The sequence below is a fragment of the Protopterus annectens genome, chromosome 8.part0 (assembly GCF_019279795.1).
Source record: "Protopterus annectens isolate FY-2018-M chromosome 8.part0, PAN1.0, whole genome shotgun sequence".
NCBI lineage: Eukaryota > Metazoa > Chordata > Ceratodontiformes > Protopteridae > Protopterus > Protopterus annectens.
Genome location: NC_056741.1, coordinates 984,888,568 through 984,905,676, shown reverse-complemented (window position 1 = coordinate 984,905,676; position 17,109 = coordinate 984,888,568). Strand labels below are relative to the sequence as shown.

Sequence of the window (17,109 nt, the reverse complement as noted above, 5' to 3'; positions counted from 1 at the left end):
TAGCTTATCAATTTAGTTTTAAAAACATTTAAAGTTCACAGGATCACTATTGAGACAGGCATTTGTGTTATTCTGCTTAAAGTCATCTGACAATCCAGGTTGCTTACTGAAACTTTCAAGTATGTTCATTAGGTCTGGCAAAAAATACATTAAAAGGATAGTCAACACACAAACAATATAGTAAGACAAAACTCATGACTTAATTACTTGATCAAAACACAATTTGCTTTATTTGTGTAAATCCCTCCTTACAGGAGGAGAGAATTGACTACAATTTTATGAAATGCAGCAGTGAAAAATTTCCATAGAATAACAGCACTTCATAAAAATATTTTGTGAAATATTATTTATACAGCAATAATTAACAGTTTTGAAGTCCATAATAAATGCCAACCGTTCAGATCATTTACTGAACAGAATTAAATGTCATCACTCATGTACCTATGCTGAACTCAGCCTTCTATCTGCTCTGCCTGTACTTCATCACCCAGGCGTTGTGCATATTGATCGCTCGCTTGATTAGTTCCAGGAAAAGGCTGAAAATACAAACAGCTGTTAAAAAATGTAATAATTCTACACGCAAGTTTATATTGATATCTGTTCAAGATAACATAGTAAATGTATTTCACTCTGTATAAATTGATCATTGCCAGTTTTTTCAGAATAACATCAGTGGCAAACTTCACCACCAAACGTACACGGAGGCACTAAATCACTACTAGTGCTAATGACTCTTTATAGGAAAAAAGTATATTCATCTTAACAGCATTAGGTACTGATTGAGAACACTGTTGGAGGTCATGCCCTATCTAAAAAAAAAATAATTCTACCTACACATTTTTATATATGATATTCTGTTCAATAACAACATAGTAAATGTATTTCACTCTGTATAAATTGATCATTGCCAGTTTTTTCAGAATAAAAAAATTGAAAAGTCTTCAAAATTTCTTCTACTGAATCTGTTTTCTTCAGTGGCAAACTTCACCACCAAACGTACACGGAGGCACTAAATCACTACTAGTGCTAATGACTCTTTATAGGAAAAAAGTATATTCATCTTAACAGCATTAGGTACTGATTGAGAACACTGTTGGAGGTCATCACAGCTCCTGATTATAGAAGAAAATATGTCTGAACAGCAATAGGCACTGCTTGAGAATACTTGCACCCTATACAAAATGGCTGTTACCCACAGTGGGGATGCATAGGGTTCACTGTCAATGGGGTAAAGGTATTCTGTTTATACAACACTTTTACCCAGTAAAAGCAACATTTAAGGTATAAATATTCAGACTTCTGATTTTTCCCCAAAGGGGGATTAGTTAACTATCTGCATGTTTATTAATGCAGTGAGGAACCATTGTCCTTACCATATCAAATACCAAAAACTGGGACGGAGCATGAAATTAAAATAGTGCATATCTCAATTGAGGAGATATAGATATTATTTTCTGGCACTGAGTTATTATATATAGTAGAGTTGATTATCCAAACTAATTGGTACCTAGGGTAGTTCGGATAATCAAACATATAATTGAACAGGACAAAAACTAAAATCTTTTTTTTCTTTATGTAGGAATACACTTTTCAATCATTCAGAGATTCCAATGTGCAATAAAGAATATTTTTCACACACAAGCTGGCTACAAGCTCAAAAAACATGCTCGAGAAAATACATATAATGTTTACATATTCAGACTTTATAATTTTTACTACCCGAAAACTTTGGAAGGCTGGTTCTGATAACTGACGTTTCTGATAATCGACATTTGGATAATCGACTCTCTACTGTAAAAGGCAATAAAAATAAACATCTTGAAAGACATTCTCTTTTACTGCTGTTCAGCAAGACATATTTGTATATAAAAAATCCTCAAAAGGCACAGTCAGAATTATTGTGCACATCATCGTATATAGATGGTGGGCATTATGAAGAGCAGATGCAAGGGGCAATTGTGGGAACATTTAAAAAAAACAAACATGAGCATATCTTATGCTACAACATGCACTGCATGTTCAGAATTTATTCAAACCTTTGAAGTCATTACTTGTGTACCTGTGATGGGATCAATCAGACTGGCTAAGGTTAACACAGAAGTCACCTGCAACAGCAGCAGCTTAGCTGCCTGTGTTTAACAGAAGCAAGCATGTACAATGGTATACAGGTCCTGCAGCAATTATACCAAGCCCTAAGACTGAGGTGTTGAAGGAGACAGAGAATTTCTAAGTGGGGAAAGGTCAACAATTTAGTCACTTTCGCTGGAACCGTCTCATCACATATCAAACCCAAAACCACAGAGAATAAAAGGTGGTGTGCAGCTGACATCCAGAAAGTGTTTGAGTTGCCTGTCAACACTGCAGTCGCACTAACCCACTCTCAGGGAAATTATTTAGCACATTTTTGTAGGTTGTGTGTGTGTGTGTGTGTGTGTGTGTGTGTGTGTGTGTGTGTGTGTGTGTGTGTGTGTGTGTGTGTGTCTCTCTGAGTAAACACATACATGTGTGTGTCTATTTATGAGAATGACCTGAGTGGAGACATTATACCAGTAATCTGTGCTGAAAATAATGGGTATGTTCTTACCATACAAACTCTACACAAACAAAACTTTCCCTTGATGGATCCTAAGATTGGTTTAACCATTATAACATACAGCAACTTTTCTACATGTTCTCTCACTAGTGTGTGCCTAAATGCCCACAAAGCTTTCTTCTCAGAAGAGGGCAGCTCTTTTATCTCCTACCTGAAATGTTTAATCATTAAATTAGTAGTCTCTTTGAAGGAAACATCCTCAGGGTTGGAGAAAGGGGAGCCTGAGGACGCACTGTCATATCTTAAGGGAGAGAGAATCTGCCTAAAGTAGGCCAAATCAGTCTTCTTCGGTTCTCACAATAGTCTTCTGGGTACTTTTCTTTTTTCATTCTTTGAGCCACTGCACCCGAAGTAGTGGGAGATCATAATACAAACAGTGAGAAGCATTCTGTAGTACTGTTAAGTACTCTCGCTAAACCTGTTATTATCAAGAGGTAAGGAAAGAAACAGTCACAGAGGTGAATGTAATGGGCATCTGTAACTCAGTGTTCATCATTTCTGCAGGGCAGGCTTGGCACTGGCAGACATGCCCTGTCCACTAAAACACACAAAATAAATTATAGGGATAACTGTAGCCTGCTGTTGCTGGTGGTGGTCAGGGGGGACTTGATTAACTTTTTTGTAGGTTGTCGAAGCAGACCAGTATCCATGTGTGACACACCAACAAGCACACTGAAATCTGAGTCCTGGTTGGCTTCAGTTGAGACAGCCACTCTGCTGAATGCTCCACAAAGTTAAAATGGGTGAGAAACCATAGACCAGGAACCTGGCATACAGTTGACATAAATGAGCCCTGCCAAGACTAGTATCTTGGACTTTAGATACACTAGCAAAGCATTGTGTGCGTAAGTAGACAGACTGGAAATAGAAACTATGGCTGCTGGCTGGCAAATCAAAATTTTTAAGCCCTTCTAGATCCTCAGGTAACTGCTCAGAAATGTATGGAGTCCACTGCAATTATCTGCTGGAAACTCATTATACAGGATAGATAACTGGGTGACCCAAGTGTAAATGAGGAGCACACATGCTTTCCATATTGATTAAGGTCCTAGTTTCCTTTGTTGCAAGATGAAAGTTTGTTCCTTGTTAAGGTTTTCTACAAAGTTACAGTCAAGAAGGGGTCAAAGGGTATGGTCTGGTCTTCTTGGAATTGTAGTCTTCAAGTCAGTGCCTCTCTAAGCCTTTCAAAAGGCCAAGGAATTCATCTTCTGCTCTAGGATCACTAGAACAAAACTTAACAGACTGGAAAGGCTATTCAAAAATCATCTCTGGAGCTAAGGGGGAGTGGAATAGCCATTCCAATATTTCACAAGAGTTCAAGAATTTCCCTAAACTTGGGGTCTTTGGGAGGGGAGGGAGGAATTCTCCTCAGCCTCATTGTAGGTACGTGGTATAGAAGATTCTAAGGGAGAGTCAAGATGTTTACTCTTGCACATATACTTTTTCTTGGGATCCTTAAAAGGAGGACTATCTGTGGAGGAGGAATCATGTAGCGAGTCAAGTCTGTAATTGAGAAGTCCCATGGGTTTTCTGCTTGTCTACACCTATAGCATCTGGATACTGCAGAATAAGAGATAACCAAGGTGGAAACTGGAAATTTAGTCACAGTGTGGGGATGGTCTTGCATCAACAGACACAACTTCAGTTTGGAATGATTCTCAAAACCTGTCTGCATCAATAGCATCAGCAGTGAAAGACTGGCACCAAATCTTGGCACAGCAAATACTGAAAGGGGATGCGATACCAGAGCTGCTGGTAAAGCTCTCTGCACCAGTTGCTCAAAAGCAGATGACTGACTTCTTATTTATTTATTTGTTTGGGCAGTTGGAGACAACATTCTTTACTTCAAGACTTATCCCTAGGTCTCTGAAACTACGTAAAAATTGAAAGACAAGGTTCCTCTTCTCCAGTCCTGTTCTTCAATTTGTTAGCATGATCTCGAGATCTGCTTATCACAACTCACACAAATGCTAAGCTCTGAAACAAGTCATGTAAAGAATGTGGTGGCCTTTGGCAGGTATTTTATAACCACAAACTACGTTTTTCAAGTCCAGTATTTCTCATTATTCAAATGTGATCAAACCACAATTGCTAAGCAAAGAATTACACCAAATTCTTCAAAATCTAACAAGCCTACAAATCATCCACTGGTAAAGATTTGCAAGAAAGAAGGTGAAGAAAATGGCCAGGAATCATCGGCAGCCTAGGGAGAAGATAAGTAGGTGATACAACTACCAAAGTACATAAACCTTACAGCAAAAGCATAGTGGAGGGACTTAACAGAAGGAATCAGATAGGCTAAAAATTTCAGTAAAATAACACTTGAAAAGGTAGACGAGCCAGAGGCCATTTTTCAGTACAGTTGCCGTGAGTAACAAAGGGAATCTGAAGAGTCTAGATAGTGCAGTTTGGGGGGAAGATAGATCTTAAAAAAGTTTTTGCTAGTAGCTGAACTAAGCCTCCAGCCAAGTACTACAGTTTGAAGTGGATGAAATGGATGATCTCAGCTGAGCAAGTCTTGATCTTTTTTAATTTCGCAAGTCCTTTGAGTTTCTAATAACCATGATGGGAATGGACCCCATTCTTAAGTCAAATTATTATTAAAGTTCATGAAATTAGCATTGTTTCAATCTTTGATGCTGTTAGCCAGACATGCTGTTCTCAGCACCTGCAATGCACCCAGTAATGACTCCTCCTGCAATTTGTACGGAAATACTTGTATCAGTAACATTTTAAGTATGACTGTAAATTCTTTTTATTAAGACCTACCATTCCTACTACTATTGGAACTGTCTGGGTGTCCTCTTCCACATCGCCCCAAATTTCTGCCTGCAAATCCTTTTCTTTTATTACTTTCAGTCTGTCTGTAAATAAGACACTGTAGTCACTGATGTAGCAATTTCAATGATCAATGCTACTTTTGTCTTCTTTTCATAGACTACTATATCTAGTTTTCTCACATCTATTTTTTAACTGTTGGTAATGGGCGATCCCATGTGATACAAACTTAATCATTTTCTGTAACGCTTTGTGGCTCATGTTTCCAGTGTTTTTCAACTACTTCAGTATAATGGTTGTACAATCCCCAATGCAACAGTCTTGCCACAGTATTATGCCTTTCAGTATACAGTTCTTCTGCCATTAGTGTATCACAACCAGCAAAAAGATGTGCAACTGTTTCCAATTCTGTTTTACTATATCTAAATTTGTCTGTTTCTCCCACATGCTCAATGGACTTTATAAATCAATGTGTATGCAAGTCCACTATCTTTAGACATCAATATTAACCTCTTGTCTTTTGGTTTAAATTTCTCTCTCCTTAAACATTCCTCTATTCGATCCTGATCAACATGAGGCTGTTCCAAGAGTTTTATATACTTACATCTATATTTATGCATTTTCCATATTTCTCGCCTTCTCATCTGATTCTTCACCTTAGATATTCTTTCTTCCGTTTTTGGCACATTCAGTTGCTGCCTGATTTTTATCTACTTCTGGTTTGATTTCCACTCCTGCTTGATGCCAATATGCTTCTGCTAAACTGACCAGGGAAGACATCTTAGGCTTATTCTTCTCACGCTTCAAAGCTTTTACTTTATTATGGTCTTGAGAGGTCAGCAGACATGTATTCATGCCCACAACTGCAGATCTATACACATAATAAATTCTGAGGAGGCCCATACCGCCTTAAGAAGAGAGAATATAGTTTTTGTATGCACTGGATTTTTACAAAGCATTTAATGAGCATGGAGCCTCCTCCTTGCTTTCCTATCCAACTGATCCAACACCTTTTGGGGCCAGACAATCAGGAAAAGCAAATAGGTTTATAGCCTGGACTTTATTCCTAGATGTCAACACTTTCAGTATTAAAGTCTAAAATATTCCCAAGTTTTATTTGCATTTGTTCACGTTTTATTGTTGATCTTTCATCAATTCCCATAGATCTATTTGAGGAGTACCTGGTGGACAATGTCCAGAAAAACATCCCTGTGAAACATCCATTTAGTGGAGTGAGTTATGGATCTGCTCAGAGAATCTGTCACAATATTTAGACCTGAAGGAATGTAAACTGTCTGAACAGTTGCTTGATACTGAATGGCAAGTTCCCACACTAGGAGTGCTAACTAGCAGAGGCCTTGCCTCCCCTCCCTCCCATTTATTTACATATCACATCACTGTGGTATTGTCTGTAAACACTTTGAGAGGTCCTGGGGAGAAGAAAGGATAAAAAGACTGAACTGCCAGCACAGCAGCCCTAATCTCAGACATGGATGTGTTTTTTCTGTTGACAAGGTGACCCAACTCCCTGCACCTTTAAGGGGCCAAATGCTGCTCCCCCCATTCCACGTCTGAAGCATCTGTGAATAGCTCCTGAGAGGGAAGAGGGGTTATGAAAAGGGAGCCCTGGATTTAGAGTCAACTGCTAAATTCACCATTGAAGTTCCTTCTTGAGATAAGGCATAAGAGGAACCACAAAATCGAGGGGATGAGCATGTTGAAGCCAAACTGACTTCAGAAACCACTGAAACTTTCTCATGTGGAGTTTGGCCACAGGGAGCATAGGAATGGTGGAAGCCATGAACCCCAGAGCTCTCAGAAATTATCGGGCTGTTACTGAAGCCAGAGGAAGTCTAGTTTGAAAAAAAGGAAATGAGAGTTAAAGCTTTAGCAGGGGGTAGGAATGCCAGCATAAGTACAGACTGGATCCTACACCCCAAAAAGACATGATCCTGAGGCGTCAGAAAGGACTTTTTATTTATTTTATTTTACATTTGTTAACCGGGAGAGTCCAACTGGATATATGTCCATTTTCAGTGGAGGCCATGGGAGAAAAGCTCCAGAGCAGTAAAATCATTAACAAGAGAAAGACATGTTAACCAAAAGGTTCAATTAAACAAAATATAGAGTACACAATCTTTATACTTCATATAGAAGTACAGTACATATAAGATAGTGAGTTAACCAAAGAATGTATTTGCCAACATTCACAGGCTGCATTAATATATACATGTTATAGAGGTGTTTAACAGCAAGTATAGCAGGAAGATAGAGTAGATAGCTTCCATAACCCATTTCTACACATGACAGACATACTCTGTTCTTTAGGTTTATTTACAGTGTTCAGTGATACTATTACCCCATGCAGACATTACAAAAGCAGTAGATAAGCTGTTACTCTAGTTGCTGGAAAACAGAGACATACAAGTTACTATCCAGGGGTAATACAGCTACATAATCTGTGATTCAGGAAGTGTGTTTTGAGTAGTTTTTTGAATTGGGTGGTGGAGTTATTTCTTTTTTAAAATGTATAGTGAACACTAGGTTTTGCAGTAGGGAGGTTTTGCAGTAAGGTCTCTGGAGAGGATGCCTGAAAAAGGAGGTTGTCCAAGCAGGAAAAGTCTTGGATCCCTTTTAGCCTGCAAAAGGCAATCATAGTAGCAAGACATTTGGGGAATTTCCTTAGGGAAGCAGAAAGGCCAAAAGCCAAAGCAAAGACTGGAAAATGCCAGGAAGCAACAGAGAAATATAAAAACGTCCTGAAAAAGGGATGAATACGCTTAAGGAGATCAAGCATCCTTGAGATCCAGAGACACTATATAAGCCTGAAGAAGCAAAAGTAGGAACAAAGTCTAAAGGGACAACATTCAAAATAGAGGGAGTCTTCAGAAATGTGTTTAGATGTGAGAGGTCTAGAAATTGCCTCCAAGTATCCTCTCTCCTGGGCACTAAACATTCTGAAGTAAAACTCCCTCCCCTCTTTGGGACACTGGAACCTCTTGAACAGTACTCTGAAATCAAGTGATCTCGAAGCACCCCTTTAAAGGAGGACAGCTATTCCTGAAGGGGATGAGGAATTCCCAAAAAAAAGGGGGAAGAGCTTTCCAAACCATGAATTGAATTATCCCTGGCAGATAATGGACATAACCCAGGAGTCCTAATTAATCTTTAATCAAACAGAGAAAGAGAGAGAGAGGTGAAGAGAAAGCAGAAAGTGGCTAGGAAGAATAGAATAGTCAGACAGCACTTGGTTTATCAAGAAAAGGAGACTTCTGGGGCACAGAAGTCTGAGACGACCTAACAAGAGGAGCCCACTTCCCACTTTTTTTACCCTTACATAGAGAGTGAGACTGCCTATGAACTAAGGCTGGCTTCCCTGTAAATTAGGTACAGGAGAAACAAACATGTTTAAGTTCCTGTAAAGCCTTGCGCTTATCCTGAAGAGACTTAAAGCAGCAGCAGCTTCGTCAAATGAGTGTTTATTATCTAGAGGAGCATCTATCAAATTAGCCTTAACGTCATCAGGCAAAGGTTGAAGCCAAAGCCAAGAATACTTCGTCATCACAGACCCAAAATCAGCAGCCCCAGAGGAAGCATCAGCTGCATCATAACTACACTTGATTGAATGGCAAGCCACCTGGGAGGAAGTCCATAACAGGGAAAGGGCAGAAGCTTTTTCCCTCAGAGTCTGGAAGATCAGAAAGCACCTGACAAGCCTGGGAAAGAAGGTATGGGTCTGATAACAGACTGCCCTAAAAGCTAAGGTAGCACAGGTATAAACCTTATTACCTAACCTTTCCACAGTTCTGCTATCTTTATAAGAAGGCAGTAACTTAGGAGAAGGAAGCAAATGAGATGGCATGTCAGAAGCCACGGACACCACCGAGGGGTCAGCAAAAGGGCACTTATACAAAAATTTACAATGCTCAGGCACCCTAAAAAATTTATCAGGCTTCTTGGGGTTAGGGGGCTGAGAGTTAGTAGCCTTAGAAGCATTAGAAAAGCATCCAACAAAGCAGCTAAAACAGAAACTGGAGGGACAGCAGAAGGTCTAGGAGAATCCATCTGCAAGAGCTCATAACTTTTTTGTACCTCAAAAACTTGAGCACAGTCCTATTTAAAAACTATCACTCTAGGAAATGTGACCTCAACAGAAAACCCCTCAAAAGGAATATCAGGACTGGTAGATTCCTCTTCCTCAGACCCATTCACTCTGTGGATATTTAGGAGCTGGAAAATATGACTTGCTTTCCGCTTTTTCTTTAAGGGGACGTCCGCCTTATAAAACTTTGACTCTATCTCTTTGGCTCTGATCCAGGACGGCATTCAATAATTATATTTGGGACTTCTTATCTGACCAAAGTTTGAGGAACATGCCTAGGACACTCTGAAATAATCAGCCATGGCTCTCCCTGAATGCCCAATGTGGACATCTGTAACCTGTAATGCCTTCATGGACATGCCCAAGGTTGGATCCCCGCAGGCGTCCAACACGGTTACGGAAGAAGAATCCAACAATGGAGGCTGGCTAACCTCCAGGCTTCCACTCGCCTTGGAGAAACGTCCAAAGGATGAGCAGTAGAAGAATCTTGGGAAGTTCCCCTCCATTGTGTCTTTAGCAAGTAGCTTACGACATTGACTATCCAGATATAAAGCCAAAGAAGAAAGCCTACTACGGAGGGCCTTAGGAAAAAAAACCTGATAGACTGATCAGGACATATGGTCATGGGAAGTATCAAGGCAAAACACACACTGCTTGTGATGATCTTTATTGGGAATCTGTCTCCCACAGCGGCATTTACCCTTCTTGGATGACATGAAATCCTACAAGCAACAAAAAAGTACAAGATAACAAAACCCCAATTGGGAACTTATCTGCAACTGCTTGGAGAACCAGCAACAGAATGTGAGTTCAGACTGACTATCAAGAGATGGTGTTCGGACTGAAGGCAAAAAAGTTCTGGTTATGCCCAGATGTCACCTTTATGCCCTACGCTACGCAAGGAGCATACCTGTGATGTACAGCATACCTTAAAGCAACCTAAAGGCTTTGGTATACTGGCCGGACATCAGGCCACCCTTAGCAGGGAATACCTATTGTAATGAATACTGCAACAGTGAAACTGAAGGACATCTATTATTTTATATTGCTGTGGTGGTGGTAAGAGTTTCTACACTAAATCCTTCACTTTGCAGGTGATCCAAAAAGTACAGTTGTGTACACTTATCATAAATGTAGATGTTCAAGTGTATTCACTGTTGCAGTCACCACACTTGGGTTACCTGCCTGCACGTACTCCTCAGTCGGCCCGAATACCAGAGACTTAGTATTTCTGCGTCAGTTGCTGTCACTCCAGGAATGACGTCAGGTCGTCAGAGGTATAAAAATAGGCAGCCAATGCCATTACATCAGTTTCTCTTGCCCCAAATGTCAGCAGTCCCCAAATAGGGAGCTAAGTTATGGTGGGAAAAAATACCACCAGTAAAAAGTAAATACCAATAGCCCTGTAAAGGGTGAGTAATAGATTTAGAGAAGGAGAGAGAGAGAGAGAGAGAGAGACAAGGGGGCTGGAGGGTGGGAAACCAGGACTGCAACAGTGAATACACTCGAACATCTACATTTATGGCAAGTGTACACAACTGCACTATGTTCTTCGTGTTTCACTGTTGCAGTCATCACACTTGGGTTGATTCCCAAAGCTAAAGAATGGGTGGAGGCAGTCAAGAAGAGTTGTGGCTGGCTAGTATGCCCTGCTGTAGCAAAATCTGCCCTGGATTTGGAAAAAAAAAGGCAGGTGATGCCTAGTGACGGTAAGAACAGAACTCCAGGTAGCACCTTCCAGAATGCCCATGGTAGGGACTCCCCTGAGGAATGCTGTAGAGGTAGAGGTTGCCCTAGTGGAATGTGTTCTGACCCCCTGAGGGGTTGGTTTCCCATGGTGTTTTTAACAGAAATGGATACAGTGTGCTATCCATTTGGAAACAGTTTGTTTAGATATGGCCTTGCCCTCTGCCCCTGGTGCAAAGCTGAGTAGTAGCGGGTCAGATTTTCTGAAGGGCTTAGTCCTGTCAAGGTAGAATCTGAGCTGTCTGTGCACATCTAAAGAGTGCAGGATCCTTTCCCCTTTATTTTGAGGATAAGGAAAGAAGGTTGGCAAATGGATAGATTGGTTGAGAGCTACACTGGACACCACTTTAGGCATAAAAGTAGGGTTAGTTCAGAGGGAGACCCTATCATCATGAAAAATAATGAAGGGTTCCATGTCTATAAGTGCTTGTAGTTCCGACTCTCTTCTAGCTGAAAAGATGGCCAGAAGCAAGGCTGTTTTCCAAGAGAGGCATTTTAACTCTGCAGATGCTGCAGGCTCAAGTGGGGGGGGGGGGGCATGAGCTTTTCCAGTAAAAAGTTAAGGTCACAAGCAGGGGTGGGTGCTCTCCTTGGTGGCCTTAAATTGTTGGCCCATCTCAGGAACTGTTTGATGACAGGGTGAGAAGGTAAGGAGGGCAGAGGTGTGTTCGCTACTTTAGACTGAATCAAGGAACAATACCTTTTCCACTTATCAGCATAGGATTTCCTTGTACTTGGTCTTCTGGCTTCCAGAATGACATCCAGTACCCGTTTGCTTAGGCTGGTCACTGGGGAGAATTCAAGGAATAAGCCAGGCTGCAAGGTTCAGGGATTGCAGTTGCGGATGCAGGATCTGTCCCTCCTGCTGAGTGAGGAGGGTTGGGATCTGAGGTAGATGTCATGGTGGCACTGGTGACAGGCTGCACAGTAGTGGGTACCAGTGCTGGCGTGGCCAGTCAGGATTGCCCTTGGTCTGTCCTGTCTTATCTTGAGTAGCATTCTTGAAAGAAGAGGCAGAGGGGGAAAACATAGACTGAGAGGTTTACCCACCGGAAGGATAGGACATCCGCTTTCCATGCCCTGCTGTGAGGTGTCCTGACTCAGAATTTGCTGATCTGGTGATTGTAAGGGGAGGTAAAGAGGTCCACCTCCCGTATCTCCCATTTCTGGGTTAACAGTTTGGAAGTACTTTTGTCTAATTGCCACTCGTGGGTCCAGGAGATTTATGCTTAAGTCATCTGCCAGAGAGTTTTGTTTGTCTGGCAGGAATTGAGCTTGCAGATGGATATGAACTTCCAAGGCCATGTTCCACAGTGTCATGGCTAGCCTACAGAGTGGGTAAGAGTGGGTTCCCCTCTGCTTGTTGATGTACCACATAACTCTGGTGTTGTCTGTTTTTATTAGCAGGGGTCCAGGTGAGAGTAGAGATCTGAATGCTGTCAGAGCGTGCTGAACAGCTAGCATCTCTTTTTGGTTGATGTGCAGATGAATTTGACTTGGGCTCCAGTGGCCATGAATGCACCTGTCCCCCAGATGCGCCCCCCAGGCATAGTCTGATGCATCTGCTGTTCAGGTATGGGTGGCGTGGGGTTGCATGCTGCTGCCCACTAAGGAAACTCTGTCCTTAGACAAGGTATGATAGGTATGACAGTTTCCATGTCCTGAGAATGTTATTACCAAAGACTTTTTAAGTACCATTGAAGTTTCCTCATATGCAGTCTGGCATATGAAATTAGTAGAATGCAAGAGACTATGAACCCCAGAGCCTGCAGGATTTTCCTTGCGGATACCTGGGTTCTGGTAGCCATTTGAGTGAAGCATCCTGTTAAATAGGCTTGTTTTTCTGGAGTCAGGAATGCCATCTGGGAGGCTGTGTCCAAGCTTGCTCCCAGGAATACAATCTTTTGACTGGGGACTAGTTTTGATTTATTTTTGTTGATAGTGTACCCCAGGGAGGTTAGAAGATTCTTTACAAATGTCAGGTGCTGCATCAGCTTTTCCTGACCGTTTGCCTGAATCCGGCAATCGTCCAAGTAAGGGTATATTTGAATCTTTCTCTGTCTGCAATAGGCAATGGCTGGAGCCAGGCATTTTGTGAAGACTCTGTGAGCAGTGGATAAGCCAAAGGGAAGTGCAGAGAACTGATAAAGCATAGATCCTTCCCTGAAACGTAGATATTTTCTGCATGATTCCCTGATAGGGGTGTGCAGATAGGCTTCTTTTAGGTCTAGGATGGCTAACCAGGCCTCTTTGGACAGCATAGGAAGAAGCTGCTGAAGGGTGAGCATTCTGAATTTTGGTACCACCAGGAAGGTGTTTAGAATGGAAAGATCTAGGATTGGGCCCTCAAGTGCCCTCTTTTCTGGGTAGCAGGAAAAGTCTGGATTAAAACCCTTGACCTATCTGATCTGCAGGAACAGGTTGAATTGCCCTTATGGAGAGCAGGGATTTGGCTTGGAGGAAGGTCTGGGAACCCTTTCGGGGTAGGCAGTGTGTGGAAGCAAAATTTCTAGCCCTGGGATACAATGTTGAGGACACATCGGTCTTTGGTGATGGAGGTCCAGTTTTTTGCATGGCGGGCAAATTTTCCTCCTAGGGACACGAGCAATTGGGCAGAGGTGAGGAGTGAAGTTGACAAGTCATTGTGAATTCTTTCCGTAAGGGGGTGGCTTAACACTTCCTTTTATAGAAGTGGATGTACTCCATTGCATAGATCTCTGCATACCCTGAGACTGTAATTTGGGGGGGATCTAGTTCCCCTGGGTCTAGTTTGAGATGGCCTTGAGGGGGCTGGAAAGGACCAATGTTTTGAGGGGCAATGCCTACTAAGTCTTGGAGGCTGCAACTGCAAAAACTGTCTGACTGTCTGCATAGATTTAGCTTTTTCTTCCATCTTTTTTAGAACCTCTTCTGCTTTGGTGCCAAATTGTCCTTATTCAAAGGAGCGTCTAGTAATTTTGATTTGACATGGTCTGGCAAGGTCTGTTCCTTAAGCCAAGCATGCCTTCTCAGTACAGAACCAGTGACTGCTGCCCTGCAAGATGCTTCTAGGGCGTCAAACCCACATTGCAAGGTATGCTTGCTGACTTGGCTTGCAGAATGCAAAAGCTCCTGTAATTCTTTATTTTCTGCACAGTCTGTAAGGGTGGATAATTTTTGCTTAGTAAGTTCCATAATATGTTGCTGGTATTTTAGCATGTGAAACTGGTAATTCAATGCCCTAATGGCTAGAGTTGCAGAGGTGTATACTTTTTTACCCCATCTGTCTAAAGCTCGGGAATCCCTGTCTGAAGGGGTGGGATTCTTAGCTGTAGTTGTTTTTATACCTTTAGGCCCTTGGGAAATGACCTCTGGGTCAGCAGTAGGATTTCTGAAAATAAATTTGTGAGTCAGGGACTCTGTATATTATACATACCCATCAGGTTTCTTTGGAGCAGGGGGTAAAGTATCAGGAGTCGGACTGGATTCCATAAAAACATCATCCACTACATCCAGATCAGGAGGGATAGCTAAGGGTCTATGTTGTGGCAGATCTAAAAATTCTCCGAGACTCTTTCAACTGAAGATAATCCTGGCATTCCCAGTGGAAATGCTCTCTTAAAGTATGAAGGGTTTCACCAAAAGAAAAATCCTCTCGAGGGGAAGCAGAGGGAATGGATTCCTCTGCATCTGAATCCTCATAAGCAGATAAAGGCTTGTCTTCATATTCAGAAAAAGTCAGAGTCGTTGGGCTCTTGGCCAGTTAAAGCTGCCTGGGACAGGTCTCTTTTTCTCTTAGCAGAGGAAGCTGCTTTCTCTAATCAGCATGATCAGGTCTTCTGCCATTTTAAGCATTTGAGATTGTGGCAAAGAAGCACGTGCTAGAGATTGGGTAGTCGTCTTTTTAGGCGTAGCTCGTACTCTTGGCCTTAGAAAATCAGTAGTTTTAGACAAAACTGAAGATGTGAACGAAATCGGTTTGTGTCGAGTATCAGTAATGCGACGAACTTCCTCAGAAGCCGGTGCCTGCTCAGTGGCTCCGGACCCATACAAGGTAGAAACATCTGCAGGTTCCATAGTCAAAGAAGAGTCTTGCGACATACCGGATCCTGAACAGGTCTCTGCAGCGGCCTGCGAATCCATCGAAGCGGGCATCAAGGGCTGCAAAAGCACCTCACTGAGTATTGGCGAACTGGCGACTAGCTTAACTGAAGCATCGTTGGCAGTTTTGGACCTATGCGGTCTGTCTCTGTCTTTATCCTTACGTTTTTTCGGAAGATCGGTAGTCGGATGGCTTACTGAAGCCATTTCAGAATATGGAGCTCGAGAGCAAAAGTATTTAGTGACAATAATGACCTGACTACGAATAGTTCGGGCATTGAACAAAGCACAAAACCGACAGCGAAGAACTTCGTGGTCTGGTGACACAGTAAGAATGGAAATCTCTGTGTGATATTTGCTTTCCACAGGCGAGACACTTGTTAACTTTTTCTGACATCGGTTAGAGTAAGAATAAAGGATCCCCAATGGGGTACTTAGCTTTAGAAGACTTCAGGATGATTCAATTCGGAAATGAAAACTCGGGTAGCGGCCTACCAGCACTTGTGCAAACTGCTTCTGCTTCGGGCTCCTCTGCAAGAAAGACTGATGTAATGGGATCATCTGCCTGTTTTTATACCCCTGACGACCTGATGTCAGTCCTGGAGCGACAGCAACCGACGCAGAAATACTAAGTCTCTGGTATTCGGGCCGATTGAGGGCTACCTGCAGGCAGACAACCCAAGTGTGATGACTGCAACAGTGAAACATGAAGAAATCCTCAGTTTCTATTTCTTTAACTTCTCCATTACTAATCCCCTTTTTTACTTTTCCTCTTTGTTTTCTTATTTTTTTGCATTGTAAAATTTTCCATGTCCAGACGCCTTTGCCTGTATTTCTCTTTGAATATCTTTGGGGCTGCCTTTTTTGTGTTGATTAATTTGGCTTTCTCCTTTGCATAAATGTTGTACCAAGTCAGAGCGCTCTTTCTTTCCTGTGTCCCATGACCTTTCAAACGTTCCTATAGATTTTGTTTTTTTATATTTCCTCAGTCACTTCTTCCAAACCGGTCTATATAATGTTTTTCATAAACCTGTTGTATTAATAAACAGAATTTTTTATTTGAAGCTTCTGACAGATTTTCTTCTGGAACTACCTTTCTTTCCTCTAATTTCTCTCAATCTTTTTTATTTATTTATTTTTCTTTTTTTACATTTTCTGTCTGGAAATTCTGGGCTTCTTGCATAATAGTAAAAATACACAATTTCTTTCTTATCCTCAATAGTCCATTCTATTGTCTTTAATTGCTCTTTTTTAACCTATGAGCTTTTGTGATTTTTGTGGATTACTACTTCCTTCTACAACGGGGGGTGGGGGGGTGGGCATCCTCCCATGTGCCTGGCCTAGCTCCATTGTAGGAATGTTTCCATATCTTGGGAATGCTACACTGCCATTTTTTCAGTCCTGGCACCAGTGCGCCTACCAGAATGGGGCACTTTTTTTTATCCCAGGTCTTGTGCACCCAGCTATCTTTTCATTTTTTTAACCTACTTCTGTACATATGTGTTATATAAAATACAGTCTATGTATCAGTGCTGTCTTGTGAAATTTTGTTAAAAAAAGTACAGTTTTGTACCTACCATAAATGTAGATGTTCGAGGATCCACATTGCTGCAGTCCTTACTATTTGGGTAGTCCGCTGTCCAGTCCCCAATAATAGACCAGAGTGACGCCGCCGGGTCAGGCGCATTAGACTGACGCCCAGGCACGGGTACTAAACTCTGACCAATCTTGACGATCCATCCTCAGTCTTTTCTGCCCCCAGATGTCAGAGACCAAAAAAAAAGGCCCAAAAAAACCAAAAATAAAAAAA

The 17,109-nt window shown here is 41.7% G+C and overlaps 1 protein-coding gene across 4 annotated transcripts in view; it reads right to left on the bottom strand.

Annotated features, from left to right (window-relative positions):
- Positions 1–203: 203 nt before the first annotated feature.
- Positions 204–17,109, bottom strand: part of ETFB (electron transfer flavoprotein subunit beta) — a 347,620-nt gene continuing 330,714 nt past the window's right edge. For 2 of the 4 annotated variants that reach the window (XM_044080496.1, XM_044080495.1), the window contains exon 7: positions 204–552. The gene's annotated coding sequence lies outside the window, so the exon portion shown is untranslated. The remainder of the gene's footprint in view (positions 553–17,109) is intronic. The other 2 variants (XM_044080493.1, XM_044080492.1) reach the window with 1 other exon arrangement.